This window comes from Vombatus ursinus, unplaced genomic scaffold (assembly GCF_900497805.2).
Source record: "Vombatus ursinus unplaced genomic scaffold, bare-nosed wombat genome assembly UNPS02011916.1, whole genome shotgun sequence".
NCBI classification, from domain to species: domain Eukaryota; kingdom Metazoa; phylum Chordata; class Mammalia; order Diprotodontia; family Vombatidae; genus Vombatus; species Vombatus ursinus.
In genome coordinates this window covers 2,588,572-2,602,885 of record NW_020951694.1, presented here as the reverse complement: position 1 = coordinate 2,602,885, position 14,314 = coordinate 2,588,572, and the positions used below count along the sequence as shown (strand labels likewise).

Below are 14,314 nucleotides of genomic sequence, written 5' to 3'. Positions count from 1 at the left end.
TGGGGGTAGGGGGCGGAGGAGCGGAAGCCGGGCAACAATGTGGAGGGGGCGGGAGAGGATCGGACGGGGGGGGGGGGCTGCAGCCTGAGTTTCCCCAGCTCCAGCTGCTGGGAGAGACTGATTGGCCTTCTCGGACCGGATGAACCGTGGCCGCATGCCTGAAGCCCAGAGTCAGCACCAGGCAGGGAAAAGGCGCGCCGCAGCACCGAGTCCCGGGCCGCGGCGGGGACTGCGCACCGGGGCTCCGGGGCTCCGTGCAGCCGCGCACCTCCTCACCCCGAGGCGCGTCCCGAATGCCCACTGCCGTTCAGGTTGAGCTCAGGGGCAGCTTCTGCACGGTCCTGCCCTCCCTGGAGCCAGTGACTGACACCGCGGGAAGCCCGTGAGGTGCGGGCGCCGGTTGCTAGGGCGTTGAACGCGAGCCAATGAATATTATTCGTGATGGGTAAGGGGGCGGGGGAGGCGGGCCGGGGGAGGCTCGCTTCTCGGGCTGCTAACGTCTAGCCTCGGAGTTGGATGCGCCAACGGACCCGCCGTGATGGGCGTGGGGCTGGCCCAATGAGGGTGGGCGTGGGAGGGGCGGCGCGGCGCAGCAGTGCTAAAGGAGCCCGGCGGAGGCAGCGGTGGGTTTTCGTCTGAGAAGCCGAATCTGTGGTTGCTGCTGGGCACTTGCGGTCGCCATCATCTGCGCCTCAAGGTGAGGGGTGCGGGCGCCTCCAGCCGCCCTTTCGCACCGGCCCTTCCGCTTTTCGCCGCCGCCGCGCTGGCGGGGCCGGGAGGGCCGGAGTGCAGGAGGGCGCTGGCTGGGCCCGGCGGGTACCCGGACTTGCTTGGGGCGGGGGTCTTCTCTGTCTGGGCGGAAGGAGAGGGACTTGAAGGGCTGCGGTGAGAAGAGGCGGCGGCGGCGGCGGCGGCGGCGGCGGCTAGGGGAGGGGTCGCGGGTGTGCGCGCGCGCTTAGGAATGGCAGTAGGGCAGGGGGCCCTCGCGGGGAGAAGCTGGAGGGGGACAGCCCCCTAGTGGGGGTGGGTGGGAGCTTGTGTCAGGGAGTGGGCTCCCTGGAAGAAGGGGTTCAGGCTCTGTGTAAATCTGCTCCCCTAGGCGGGTCTGGGGCACCCCTGGAAGGGTGGGGGCTCTGGATGGATTTGGGGGTGTTGTTTGTGGGAACCCCTGAAGGGCGAGGAGGGGCTCTCTGCAGGGCGGACAAAAGGAAGGGGGCCTCTAGTGTGTTCTGTGGGAACCTTGGAGGAAAGCGGGCTCCGCGTGCGTGCGGGCAGGGACCCTTGTGCGGGGAGGGGACAACGAAAGAATGACGGCAGACGGAGCCTTCCGAGGGGAATCTGGATGCCTGCGGACCCCGGCCGGGAGAGTTCCCGGGGAGGGCGTGTAGCCCCGGAGGGGCTGGGTGGAGTCCCGGGAGGAAGGGGTTCTGGGTAGGACCGAGGGGGCGCTGATCCGGCGCGGGTCGGGGAAGGCCGTGGCTGGGAGGGAAGGGGGAGAGCTGGGTGGGCTGGGCTCGGCTGCGGGCCCTTGGTGGTGGAGGGGATTGTGGGGAGACTCGAGATTAGACTCTGGAACGGGGTGGGGGGAGGGACAGAGCCATGCGGGCTGGGAAAGCGCGGGTACCAGGTGCGGGAAGAAGTAGTGCTGAATGTGCTGTGAGTTGATCCTGGAGAAGTAGGGCTGTGCGTGTATTGAATAGGGTGGGATGGAGGAGGAGGGGTTAAGGTGTAATGTGAAGGAAGAAGGCAGGGGTGGGGGCTACATCTGTGCCTTGGGAAGGGCCTTGCGGAGGCGGGAAAATGTGGCTCGCTTGGGAGGGAACAGTGGGGGGGGGGCTCCCTAAATGAGAGGGGGCTGGCTGCTCTTGGAGGCTGGGTGGCGGGGAGGGAGGGTCGATCCTCGATTTTGGATATCTTTTCTATTGTGTGAGTGACCGAGAGTCTCATCTCTGCTTTCTCCAGTTGAGGGGTTGTCCCCGGGAGCTCCCCATTCTGTTCCTCTCCCCGCTCGTCCGCCCTCCCAGATCAATCGATTATGGGTCGGAGGCGTTTGTGGGAGCTTTTGGACAAGCTCTTTTATCCATGTGGAAAAGCCCTTTGGATTGGCCTGGAACATAATGCCCCGACAAGGGTGAGAGCATGAGGAGATTGGGTGTAGGTGTCAAGCTCTCAATAATCACCGTTATCTTTCAGGCTCTGCAGCTCCCTGCAGGATCACTGCGGTTGATGGGGGGGGGGGGGGTGCAGTGGCAGTGGGTGGAGGTAGGGACTGCACAAGAAACAAAGACCTCCCTGCAGTTTTAACTGAATAATAAAATAACAAATATACTACTGTGCTTTGCTGAGATTTTGACTTTTGATTCTGAATCTGAGGATTGTCTGAACTATCTGAATTATTCTTGATGCCATTTCACTTTAAAAAAACCTTGTATTTAAGTTCTAAGTATCCTCTAACTATCCTTTTGGTCTCATGGTTTTGATATTTAAATATCTCTTGGCCTAGAAAAGTAGCCATTTTATGCATTTTATCTCTGCATCTTGAAGTCTGTCACTTCTGGAGAAGACATGAAGGGAAATGACCCGTGAGAGCATTGCTTTTTATTTAGGATCCTCAGGGAAATTATTTCAATAAAGTCTGGCTGGATGATAGTAGAGGAAAATTGGAAGAGTAGTTTGGATGGAGGATAAAGGAATGTAGAGTTTTGGCTGTTTATTTTACTTCCTTATCTCTACATCCACATATAAACAATTAAGATTCTTAGTTTAGTGTTCTAATTTAAGAGAAATTTATTAAGTGCTTACTATGCAGAAAAGCTCAACTGATGATGGTAGTTTTCATTAGATTACTTTTTTTCTTTGCCAGTTTAAACAAATTTCACAAAAATAGAGAGTCTTAACCAAATTGTACTGTATCAATTTATGGATTGATCATTTGTTATACTAGACCAAATAACTTTTCTTTAGTTCATTTGATGGAGAAATGAAAAGAAATCTAAAATGATTCTCAAATTTCTTTAATAGTGAGTATGAAAATAAAATGTACGGGATTCATAAATTAATTTCACAAATATTTGAGCATTTATTATGTACAAGGCATTCAGCACATAAGACTGCTTCTTAAGTGGTAGAGACTATCAAGGTAAGTGATGCAAACTTATATTGGAATCTGTGTTTTACCTAAGAGCTAGTAGGTTTCTTGAAGACCAGTGAAAGTCTTAAAGCAGAGGCTGGATGAGCAGAGTGGGTCTGTTATAGTGGGGCACTCCTTTCAGGAGCAGTCTTATGTGCTGGTACCTTTTGACTCTGAAATTTTGTGATTCTGTCTTGGACTAAAATTATATTGCAGTCAAATGTTCTCAGAGGGTGCTATACAGGTTTAAAGAAGGAAGAAATAATAATAGCTTCATATCGCACATTCTGATTTCCTTGAAACAGTTCTATGAAGTCGGTAATCCATGTATTATCATCTCTGTTTTGCAGATGAGTAAATTTAGCCACAAAGTTGGTGACCTAAGTTTACACAGTTGGAAAGAGGGAGGTCTTAGATTCAAACTGAGGCCTTCCAGTCTCAAATACAGTGCATTTTACATCTCACTCCCTCATACTGGGTTATTGTTAGGTAGATTTATGTAAGCATACATGGAAAAAAGTGTTCTAAAACTAGCAGTTGTTGGTACTTAGATTATGTGTGGTATTTTAGAAGTAGGAATTGAATTTTTCAAAGTAATATGAATATGATTTGTGCAAGCATTTTTTTTTTTACTGAATTAAACAATTACTGATTAGCTGCCTTTACTGCCTTTTCTCTCTCCATGCTCTCATTCATTGCTTTTTTTTTTTTCTGGTTAAGAAAAACTTTAAAAAAATACATCACAACCTATTCTTTACCTGCTGCTTGAGTAATTTTCTTACTGCCCGTGTATAACTCCTTTACCTAAGAACTGTGGTCCACTTCTTGATTCATGAATTAATTTCAGATATTTGAGCATTTATTATGTGCAGAGCACTATGCGAAGCAGTGTGGGGGATACAAATAACATAAAACTGTGTGCTTAAGGGTAGGGAACTATTTAGTAAGGAAGCTGAGTGACACAAATACCTATGTTGGGATCTATGTTTGGCCTCATTCTATCTAACATTTTATTAATGACTTGGATAAGAGGCATGGATTGCCTTCTTATTAAATTTACCTCCATTGAATACTTTGGCATTTAAGCCCCTTCCCCTATCTGGCTCCAACCTGACATTCCAGCCAAACTGGACTTTCCTGTGTTCTCTTTCTGCCCTCTCTCATCTATGTGGCTTTACTCAATGATGACCTCCTATGCCTGGAGTTGATTTCCTCTCCCACTTTCATTCCTGAAGTCCTTTCTCTTCACTTAATGGATGTTTAAATTGAATTATCTGTGCATATGCTTCATTCAGTCAGCAAATATTTATTGAGCACAAGTACAGTTAAAGTTTAATATGTTTTAGGCTTCATGAAATAAGGATGGAAGACAATTTCTCTATTTTCCAAACTTCTAGCCATTTTTGTTTCTCGTGTTGTTTAGGTCCTCAATTTTTTAAACTTATAGGAGCTAGTATTAAGCATTGTACCCTAAAAATATCGATGTGATTGCCAAACTCAGTCACCTTTTCTCAATCATCAGTCTTCTTGATCTCTGCAATGTGAAGTCATGGCTGAATAGAGACTTTTCTTGAAACTCTCCAACTTGTTCTTTTTCCATCTTCTTCCCCAGTGTTTTGTCCTTTGTTCTTTTTGACATTTTCTTTCCTTCACAAGCTCATCTACTTTTATGGCTTTAATGTGGCCTCTCAAATCTCTATCTTTCAACCTCTCTTTCTACTGAAATATTGAAATCTCTCTTACTCTATTGAAATATTTCCTTCTGGCTGTAGGTAGTTATCTCACTGATAGGACCTAAAAATGAACGTGTCTAAGACTTGGACTGCCAATCTTTTCTGCCAAATCAGTCTCTTCCTCCTGACTTATTTTACAAATAAGTCTACTTTGTCAGCTTTTATGGAATTGTGCTAATGATGTTAGATTCTTTTAAAGGCCTTTAGCCCTGTCTAGGCATATGCCTTGCTAGATAGGGATATGTGTCCTGTCCTAAGGCAGTGGTAAGGATGCACACAAAGGGCCTATTCAGTTTTGCTTCTTTGTAGTTTCAACCTGTCCTATGTCTGTCCTGCACACTGTTACTAGATTAATCTTTTTAAAGCACCCCTCCAGTCATATCACTCACCTTCGCTAACACCTTCAATGATTCTGTAAAGTGCAAATACCTTGGCATCGCATTTGAAGAACTTCGATTTGTGCCCAACCTGTTCCCTAGTGATATTTCCCATTATTATCCTACGTGTACTCTACACAATAGTCAAAGTAGGCTACTCTTTGTTCCTTGAATATATCTTGTGTTCTGTATCAGTTCGTTTTGTTCCATTTGCTTGGATATCTTCATACTCCACCCTTCCCATCGTTTAAATCTATCTCTAATGTCACTTCTTTCATGTCATTTTCCCCTGTTCTTTCCAACAGCTACCAGAAGTCATCTCTTTCTTTTAAACTGCAGTTGCACTTTGTATCTCTTATAGAAAAAAATTCAACAAGTATTGATTAATTTCCTTCTTGGTATATGTTAGGGATACAAAGACACAAATTAAATAGTTCCTGCCTTTAAGGGGTTCACATTTCACTTGGGGGATGCGACATGTACACAGATATTATTGTTTCATCATTCACTTGTGTCCGACTCCGTGATCCCGTGGACTATACAGTGTGCTAGGCCCTTCTGTACTCCACTGTTTGCTGAAGGCTGTCCAAGCTCATTTTCCGTGCTTCCATGACACTATCCATCTTATCCTTTGCTGTTCCCCTGCTGTTTTGCCTTCGATCTTTTCTAACATCAGGGTCTTTTCCAATGAGTCTTGTCCTGTTATTGTGTGACCAAAGTATTTAAGCTTCAGCTTTGGTATTTGACCTTCCAATGAATAATCTGAATTAATTTCCTTAAGTTTTGACTGATTTGATCTCCTTGCAGTCCGAGGGACTCTCAAAAGTCTTCCCTAGCACCACAGTTTGAAAGTGTCGTTTCAGTAGCACTCAGTTTTCTTTATAGTCTGACTCTCACAGTCATACATTGCTATTGGGAAAAATGGGTTTGAGTCTTCAGACCTATGTGAACTAGGTGATGTTTCTGCTTTTTAGTATGCTGTCCAGATTTGCCATAGCTTTCCTTCCAAGGAGCAGGCATCTTAATTTCATGACCTCAGTCCCCATCTGCAGTGATCTTTGAGCCTAATAATATAACATCTGACACTGCTTCCATTTCTTCTTCCTCTATTTGCCAGGAAGTGATGGAATCTTAGTTTTTTTTTGATGTTAAGATTCAAGCCAGCTTTTATACTCCTCTTTCACCCTCATCAGGAGGCTTCTTAATTCTATATTTTCTGCCACCAGAGTGTTATTATCTGCATATCTGAGATTGTTAATATTTCCCTCAGCAACCTTAATTCTGACTTCTCCATGATATACTGTACATGAAAGTTAAGTAAAGTGACAATATACAACCTTTTCCAGTTTTTAAACCAGTTCCATATTCAGTTTTAACTGTTGGTCCTGACCCTCAGGAGACAAGTAAGATGATCTGATACTCCCATTTCTTTGAGGACTTTCCACATTTTGTTGTGATCCACACAGTCAAAGGCTTTAGTATAGTCAGTGAAGCAGACGTAGATGTTTTTCTGGGACTTCCTTGCTTTTCCGTAATCCAGTAAATGTGGGCAATTTGATCTCTAGTTCTGCTGCCTCTTGTGAAAACCAGCCTGCTCTTCTGGTAATTCTTGGTTCACCTATTACTGAAGTCTAGCTTGCAGAATCTTAAGCATAACTTTGTTGGTGTGTGAAATGAGCACAATTGTTCAGTAATTTGAACATCCCTTGGCATTTAGGATTAGAACAGCTGATCTTTTCTAATCCAGTGGTCATTGTTGTGTTTTCCAAATTTGCTGGCCTATTGAGTGCAACACTTTAACAGCATCATCTTTTAGGATTTTAAGTAGCTTGAGTGGAATTCTGTTACTTCCACTTGCCTTGTTGTTAGCAATGCTTCCTAAGGCCCACTTGACTTCATTCTCTAGTATGTCTGGCTCTAGATCAGTAACCACACCGTTGTGGTTATCGGTGAGGTTAATATCTTTTTTGTATAGTTCTGTATATTCTTGCCACCTCGTCTTAAATCTCTTCTGCTTCTGTTAAATCTCTACCATTTTTGTCTTTTATCATCCCTATTTTTCCATGAAATATTCCCTTGATATTTCTAATTTTCTTCTTTTTTCTGTTCCACATTTTTTTCTTTACAGTATTTTTTTTTCTTTTAGGCAATTGGGGTTAAGTGACTTGCCCAGGGTCACAAAAGACAATTTTTAACATTCTTTTTTATATAAAATTTTGAGTTCTGAATTTTCTCCCTCCTTCCTTTTCTTGCCCCCTCCGTAAGACAGTAAGCAGTTTGATATAGTTTATATACATGCAGTCATGTAAAACATTTCCATATTAATCATCTTGTGAAAAAAGAAATGAGCAATAGGAAAAAATAAGAAAGTGAAAATCGTATGCTTTGATCTGCATTCAGATTCCCATCAATTCTTTCTCTGGATGTAGATAGCATTTTCCATCCTGAGTCTTTTGGACATAGATCGTTGTATTACCAAGAAGAGCTAAGTTAGTCATAGTTGATCATTACACAGTGTTGCTGTTACTGTGTACAATGTTTTCCTGGTTATGTTCGTTCATTTCACTTTGATTCAGTGTATGTAAGCCTTTCCAGGTTTTTCTGAAATCCACCTATTCGTCATTTTTTTTTAATCTTTTTTTTTCCTTTTTGAGGCAATTGGGGTTAAGTGACTTGCCCAGGGTCACACAGCTAGTAAGTGTCAAGTGTTTGGTCTGAGGCCGGATTTGAACTCAGGTCCTCCTGACTTCAGGGCTGGTGCTCTATCCACTGCACCACCTAGCTGCCCCTCGTCATTTCTTATAGCACAATAATATTACATTACATTTCATGTACTACAACTTGTTTAGTTGTTGTCCAATTGACATTCCCTCAATTTCCAATTCTTTGCCACCACAAAAAGAGCTGCTGTAAATATTTTTGTGCATGTAAATCCTTTTCCCTTTTTTATGATCTCTTTGGGATACAGACCTAATAGTGGTATTGCTGGATCAAAGAGTATGAACAATTTGATTGCCCTTTGGGCGTATATCGCTAATTTTCTTGAAGAGATGTCTTGTCTTTCTCATTCTATAGGTTTCTTCTATTTCTTTGCATTGCTCGTTTAAGAAAATTTATCTCTCCTGGCTATTCTCTGGAGTTCTGCATTCTGTTGGGTATATCTTTCCCTTTCTCCATTACTTCTCACTTTTCTTCTTTCCTCAGCTATTTGTAAAGCTTTGTCAGACAGCCATTTTGCTTTCTTGCTCTTTTTCTTTGGAATTTTTTTGTTGCTGCCTCCTATACAATATTGTGAACTTCTGTCCATAGTTCTTCAGGCACTCTCTGCCAGATCTAATCCCTCAAATCTATTCATCACTTCTGTTTCATATTCATAAGGGATGTTTTTTTAGGTCATACTTATGGTCTGCTGGTTTTCCCTACTTCTATTTAAGTTTGAATTTTGCAATAAGAAGCTCATGATTTGTGCCACAGTCAGCTCCAGTCTTGTTTTAACTGACTATATGAAGCTTTTCTATCTTTCGCTGCAAAGTATGTAATCAGTCTGATTTCTATGTTGACCATCTGGTGTGTTCATGTATAGAGTCACCTTTTGGGTTGTTGAAAAAGAGTTTGATATGATCAGCAAGTTATCCTAACAGAACAGTAGTAGTCTCTGCCCTGCTTCATTTTGTACTCCCAAGGTCAAACTTTCCGGTTATTCCAATTATCTTTTGATTTTCTACTTTAGCATTCCAATCCCCTATGATGAATATGACATTCCTTTTTGGTGTTATTTCTAGAAAATGTTGTAGGTCTTCATAGAATTGATCAAATTTGGCATCTTCAGCATCAGTGGTTGGAGGATAGACTGTGATGTTGAACAGTTTGCCCTAGATTCAAACATATTATTCTGTCTCTTTTGAGATTATATCCCTGTACTGCTTTTCTCACCCTTTTATTGACTATGGGGACTATTCCATTTCTTCTAAGGGGTTCTTGTCCACAGTAGTATATATAATGATCACCTGAATTAAATTCACTCATTCCCATTCATTTAAGTTCGCTGTCACCCAAGATGTTGATATTTAATCTTTCCATCTCGTGTTTGATCACATCCAGTTCATTTACATTCCAGGTTCCTATTGATCTTTATAGCTCTGGACTTCCCTTTCATCACCAGAGATATCTACAGCTCTGGAGCTGAGTGTCCTTTTGACTTTGACCCAGCTGCTTCATTAGTACTGGAGCTACTTGTGGTTGTCCTTTGCCCTTCCCTAGTAGTGTATTGGACACCTTCAGACCTGAGGGGCTCATCTCGTTTTAGTATTCTCCATTGGGTTTTCTTGGCAAAGATATTGGAGTAGTTTGCCATTTTCTTCTCCATTGGATCATTTTTTGTCAGAACTCTCTACTATGATCTGTCCATTTTGGGTAACCCCGCATGACATAGCTCATAGTTTCATTGAGCTATGCAAGCCCCTCTGAAGTGATCCAGGAGGGAGGGATCTATAGTGTATCTTGAGAAAGGTAGGAAACACTTAACAGCTTGGGGAGGGGGATTAGCAAAATCTTAACAGAAAAGGTGTCATCTGAACTGAGCCTTGAGGAGAAGACAGAAAGACTCTTGAGAATCAGAGGTGTAATACATTTAGCTTAGGAGATGGATTCTGCCATTACGTGGAGAAAGGAGATGAAATATTGAGTTCAGGGAACAAAGACTAGGGAAATGATGGGAAATAAGGCTAGGAAGGCAGGCTAAATCCAGGTTTTAGAGGGCCTTAAATGCCAGGCTGAAGACTTTCATTTTATTCTAGAGATAAATAGGAGCTGCTCAAAATTTTTGAGCAAAAGAGAGATGTGATTAGATCTGTGCTTTAGCAATATTATTCTTGGCAGGAATGTGGAGGATGGATTAGAGAGGGGAGAGACAGCAACCAATGGAGACCAGTTAGGAGGCTTTTGTAATAGTGCAAGTGAGTGGAGATGAAGTCTTGAACTAGTGTGGAAACAATGTGAGTGCAGAAAAGGAGATGGGTGCCAAGAGATGTGGAGGTGGAATTGATAAGACTTGGCAACTGATAGGGTGTTAGTTTTGAAAGAGAGGAAAGAATTGAAAAAAGCTAAAGAATCACTCAAGGCTGTGAAACTGGAAAGGATAGTAGTGCCAATAGAAATAGGTTAGTTTGATGGAGTGGTAAGGGGTGGGAGGAGAGAATGAGTATTGTTTTGGACATTCATTTCAGTTCAACAAACATTTATTAAGCACCTGCTATATGGAAAGCACTGGGATAAGGGCTGAGGATACAGAGACAAAAATGAAACAGTTCTTGCACTTAAGGAGCTTACATTGTACTGGTAGCATATAATACACGAACACACAGAGGTAAATAAATACAAAGTTATACAAAGTAATTTCTACTGGGAAAGAGCATTAACAACTAGGAAATTAGGAAAGATCTTTTATAAATCACTTGAACTATCCTTTAAAGGAAGCTAGGGATTCTACAAGGTAGCCGGGTTTTTTTTTGTTTTTTGTTTTTGTTTTTTCAATAATATTTTCTCAGTTAACAAGCCTTTAGTTCCTATCCTCTCACTTCCACTGAAAAAAGAAAAGAAACAAAACCTTGGTAACAAATAAGTATAGTTAAGCAAAACATTTCCCGTGTTGATTACATCCAAATAAGTATAATTCATTTTGTATCTTGAGTCCCATCATATTTCTATTAGGTGATTCTTTATCATTGGTCTTCTCATCATTGCATTGATCAGAATTTTGGTTCTGTTTACTTCTCTCAGCATCAATTCATACAAATCTTCCCAGGTTTCTCTTAAATTGTCCTTTTCATTATTTGGAGCATAATAGTATTCCACTACATTCATATGCCTTAATTTGTTTAGACTTTCCCCAATTGAAGAGTAGACCTATAGTTTCCAGTTCTTTGTCAATACAAAAGATCTATAGTTTTATACATACATATGGGTCCTTGTTTTCTCTATTTGATTTCTTCGGGGGGTTTAGGCCTGGGTAGCATTAACACTGGATTGGGTCAGAGAGTATACTGTGCATAGTTTAGTGGTTTTGGGAGTATATTTCTGTATTGTTTTCCAGAAAGCCTAGACCAATTCATAGTTGTACCAAATAGTACATTGATGTGCCTGTTTTCCTGCAGCCTCTTCAACATGTCATTTTTCTTTTTTTGCAAATTTTGCCAATCTGATGGGTGTGAGGTAGAATACCAGAGTACTTTAATTTACATTTCTCTAGTTATTCTTGATTGGTGAGGCAGCTGTGTGGCTCAGTGGATAGAGCATGGGCTGTGGAGTCAGGAGCATCTGAGTTCAAATATGGTCTTAGAGACTTACTAACTGTGTGACTCTGGGCAGATTACTTAACCCCAGATTCCTCCCCCAAAAAAGGTCTTTTTGATTGGGAACATTTATCATGTTGTAGATAGCTTGTGTTTCTTTCTCAGAAAATTGCCTATTATATGTGTGTGTGTGTGTGTGTGTGTATACACATATACATACATATATACACACATATACATATACACATGTGTGCGTGTGCGAATGTATATGTGCATGTCCTTTCACCATTTCTCAATTGGGGAATGACTCTTTTTCTTAGAAATTTGAGTTCTTTGTATATTTGTGTTACTAATTGAGGAAAGGGTATATCCCAGACATGGGGGACCACCTTGCAAAGATATGTAGGGAGATGAAATCTCAAGTACAGGGACTTGTTAGCTGGCCAGTTTGATTGGAACAAAGAGGCATCAAGGGGAATAAGACAAAAGGAAAAATACGTGGAAGACATTGTGGAAGGCGTTATATGGTAGGCTGAGGATTTTGTATTTTATACTAGAGTCATTTGGATAAAATGCATACGTCAGCAGTCAGTTGGTGATGTGGTACTAGAATTCAGGAGAGATATCAGGGCTGTCATCTAAATACTTGGAGATAATTGAACATATAAGAGATGATGAAAACACCCAAGGGGAAAACAGAACATGACTAGTCCTTGAGGGAGTTCCCACTTGCTGGACTGGAGAGGAATGATTATTCAGCAAAGGAGAATGAGAATTGTCAGATATGTAGGAAGAGAACCAAGAGAAAATGATAGAAGCCAAGTGGGGAGAGTATCTGGGCAGAAAGCAGCAGTCAAGGAGTTTTAGGACTGAGGAAAAAATACATTGAATTTAACAGTTTACAAATATCTCGAAACCTTGAGAACTCTATATTGTGGTATTGGCTTCTTGCGGTAGTACTGCATTTTGTTCTTTGAATCCCTTCATATGTTATTCATAGGCAGCTTGGCATAGTGGATGAAGTATTGGACCTTGGATTAGGAGGTCCTGAATTAGAAATGTGACTCAGGCATTTACTAGCTGTGTGAGCCTATGTCACCTAACCTGTCTCACCCCCAGTTTCCTGATCTTTAAAAAATCTTTATAACAACAGGATTGTTGTGAGGATCAGGTGATATATATTAAACCCTTTGCAAACCTCCAAGTTAATAGAAATTCAGTATTTGTTTTTTTTTTAAATGACAATTTTCTTCAATCAACCAATGTACTTTCTCTCTTCTCCTATTACCCTCTTCCCATCTCCACTCTTGAGAAGAAAATCCCTTGTCATAAACAATGAAGCAAAACAAATTTCTGCATGGGCCACATAAAAGATCACCTCTCCCTCCCTTCATCTATATGTTGTACTGCACACTGAATCCTTCACCTCTTCATCAGAAAGTGGGTAGCACATTTCATTCTTAGTCCTCTGGAATAATGGTTAGTCATTACACTTATCAGAGTGCTTAATTCTTTTGGAGTTTACTGTCTCATAGTTTTATCTTTTTAAAAAAATTATAATTAATTTATTCATTTTTAGTTTTCAACATTCACTTCCATGAAATTTTGAGTTTTGAATTTTCTCTCCCACTTTCTCCTCCCACCCAAGACAGTGTACAATCTGATATAGGCTTTACTTTAAACATCTTTGTATATATTGTTGGTTCTATTCACTTCACTTTTCATTGTGAACTGATTCATTCATTCATTCAAGTTTTTCCAGGTTTCTCTGAAACCACTCCTTTCATCATTTCCTAGAGCACAATAGTATTCCATCACATTTATGTACTTGTTCCCCAGTTGATGGACACCGCTCTCTCCCCCTCCCCCATTCCCATTCTTTGCCAGCTCAAAAAGAGTTGCATTTTTGTACTTTTTTAGTTTATTATGCCTAGTCTTAATTCCTCCCTTAATCTACCCTCTCTCTAATTCCTCCTTCCCCTTTCTCCCTTTTCCCTGTTTCCCTGTTGAGTGAATATATTTCTGTACTCACTTCTGTGTGTGTGTGTGTGTGTTTTTCTTCTCTCCTTTGACCAGTTAAGATGAGAGTAAAGTTTAAGTGCCAGCTGCTTATCATAACTACCACCTCCTCCTTGTTCGTTTAGATGTTCTACCCTGATTGTGAGATTATTTTCCCTAATCCTCTTTTTCCTTTCCCTTCCTATTGCATTCCTCTTTCTTTCCCTTTCCATTCTTCTTTTAAGATAAAGCTATAACAGAACCACTCCCAGGCTTTCTATCTAATTAGACCCCTGATGATGATGGGGGCTTATAGGGAATACCAATGTGTCATTTCACCATATTAGAATGTAAGCAGTTATCCTTGTTCATTTTTCGTTGTTTCTCTTAACTCCTGTATTTGAACTTAAAAGTTTCTAGATGTTTTGGAGTCATTCTCTTCTGAGTTTGTGTCATTTTTTTCATAACAACTTTTAATAATGGGCTTCCTTTTTTGTTGTTGTTTGTTCATTTTTCCAGCTTACTTCCTGACTTTTGATGTTAGGGTCCAGTTCTGTGTGCTTCTATTAGGAATGTACTCTAGACTGTTTTTTTGCTGCTTTTTTGGGGGTATTGCTTGTTGTGTTGTTTAAGAACCCCAGGAAGAGGTCAGGCTCAGGACTTGTAAGATTTCAGCACTTTCAAAGTGATATATTCCAGGGCAAAGATTGATTACTGTCCCCCTGGTCTGAGCTCTATGAGTTCCTGACCAGGGTTTAGGTATTAGCAACAAGAGACGACTGAACT

General features: G+C 41.7%; 1 protein-coding gene across 1 annotated transcript in view; it reads left to right on the top strand.

The window, feature by feature from the left end:
* Positions 1 to 612: 612 nt before the first annotated feature.
* The window catches only part of MYH10 (myosin heavy chain 10), a 201,397-nt gene continuing 187,695 nt past the window's right edge, over positions 613 to 14,314 (top strand). Inside the window, exon 1 of the mRNA XM_027857033.1 lies at positions 613 to 697. The gene's annotated coding sequence lies outside the window, so the exon portion shown is untranslated. The remainder of the gene's footprint in view (positions 698 to 14,314) is intronic.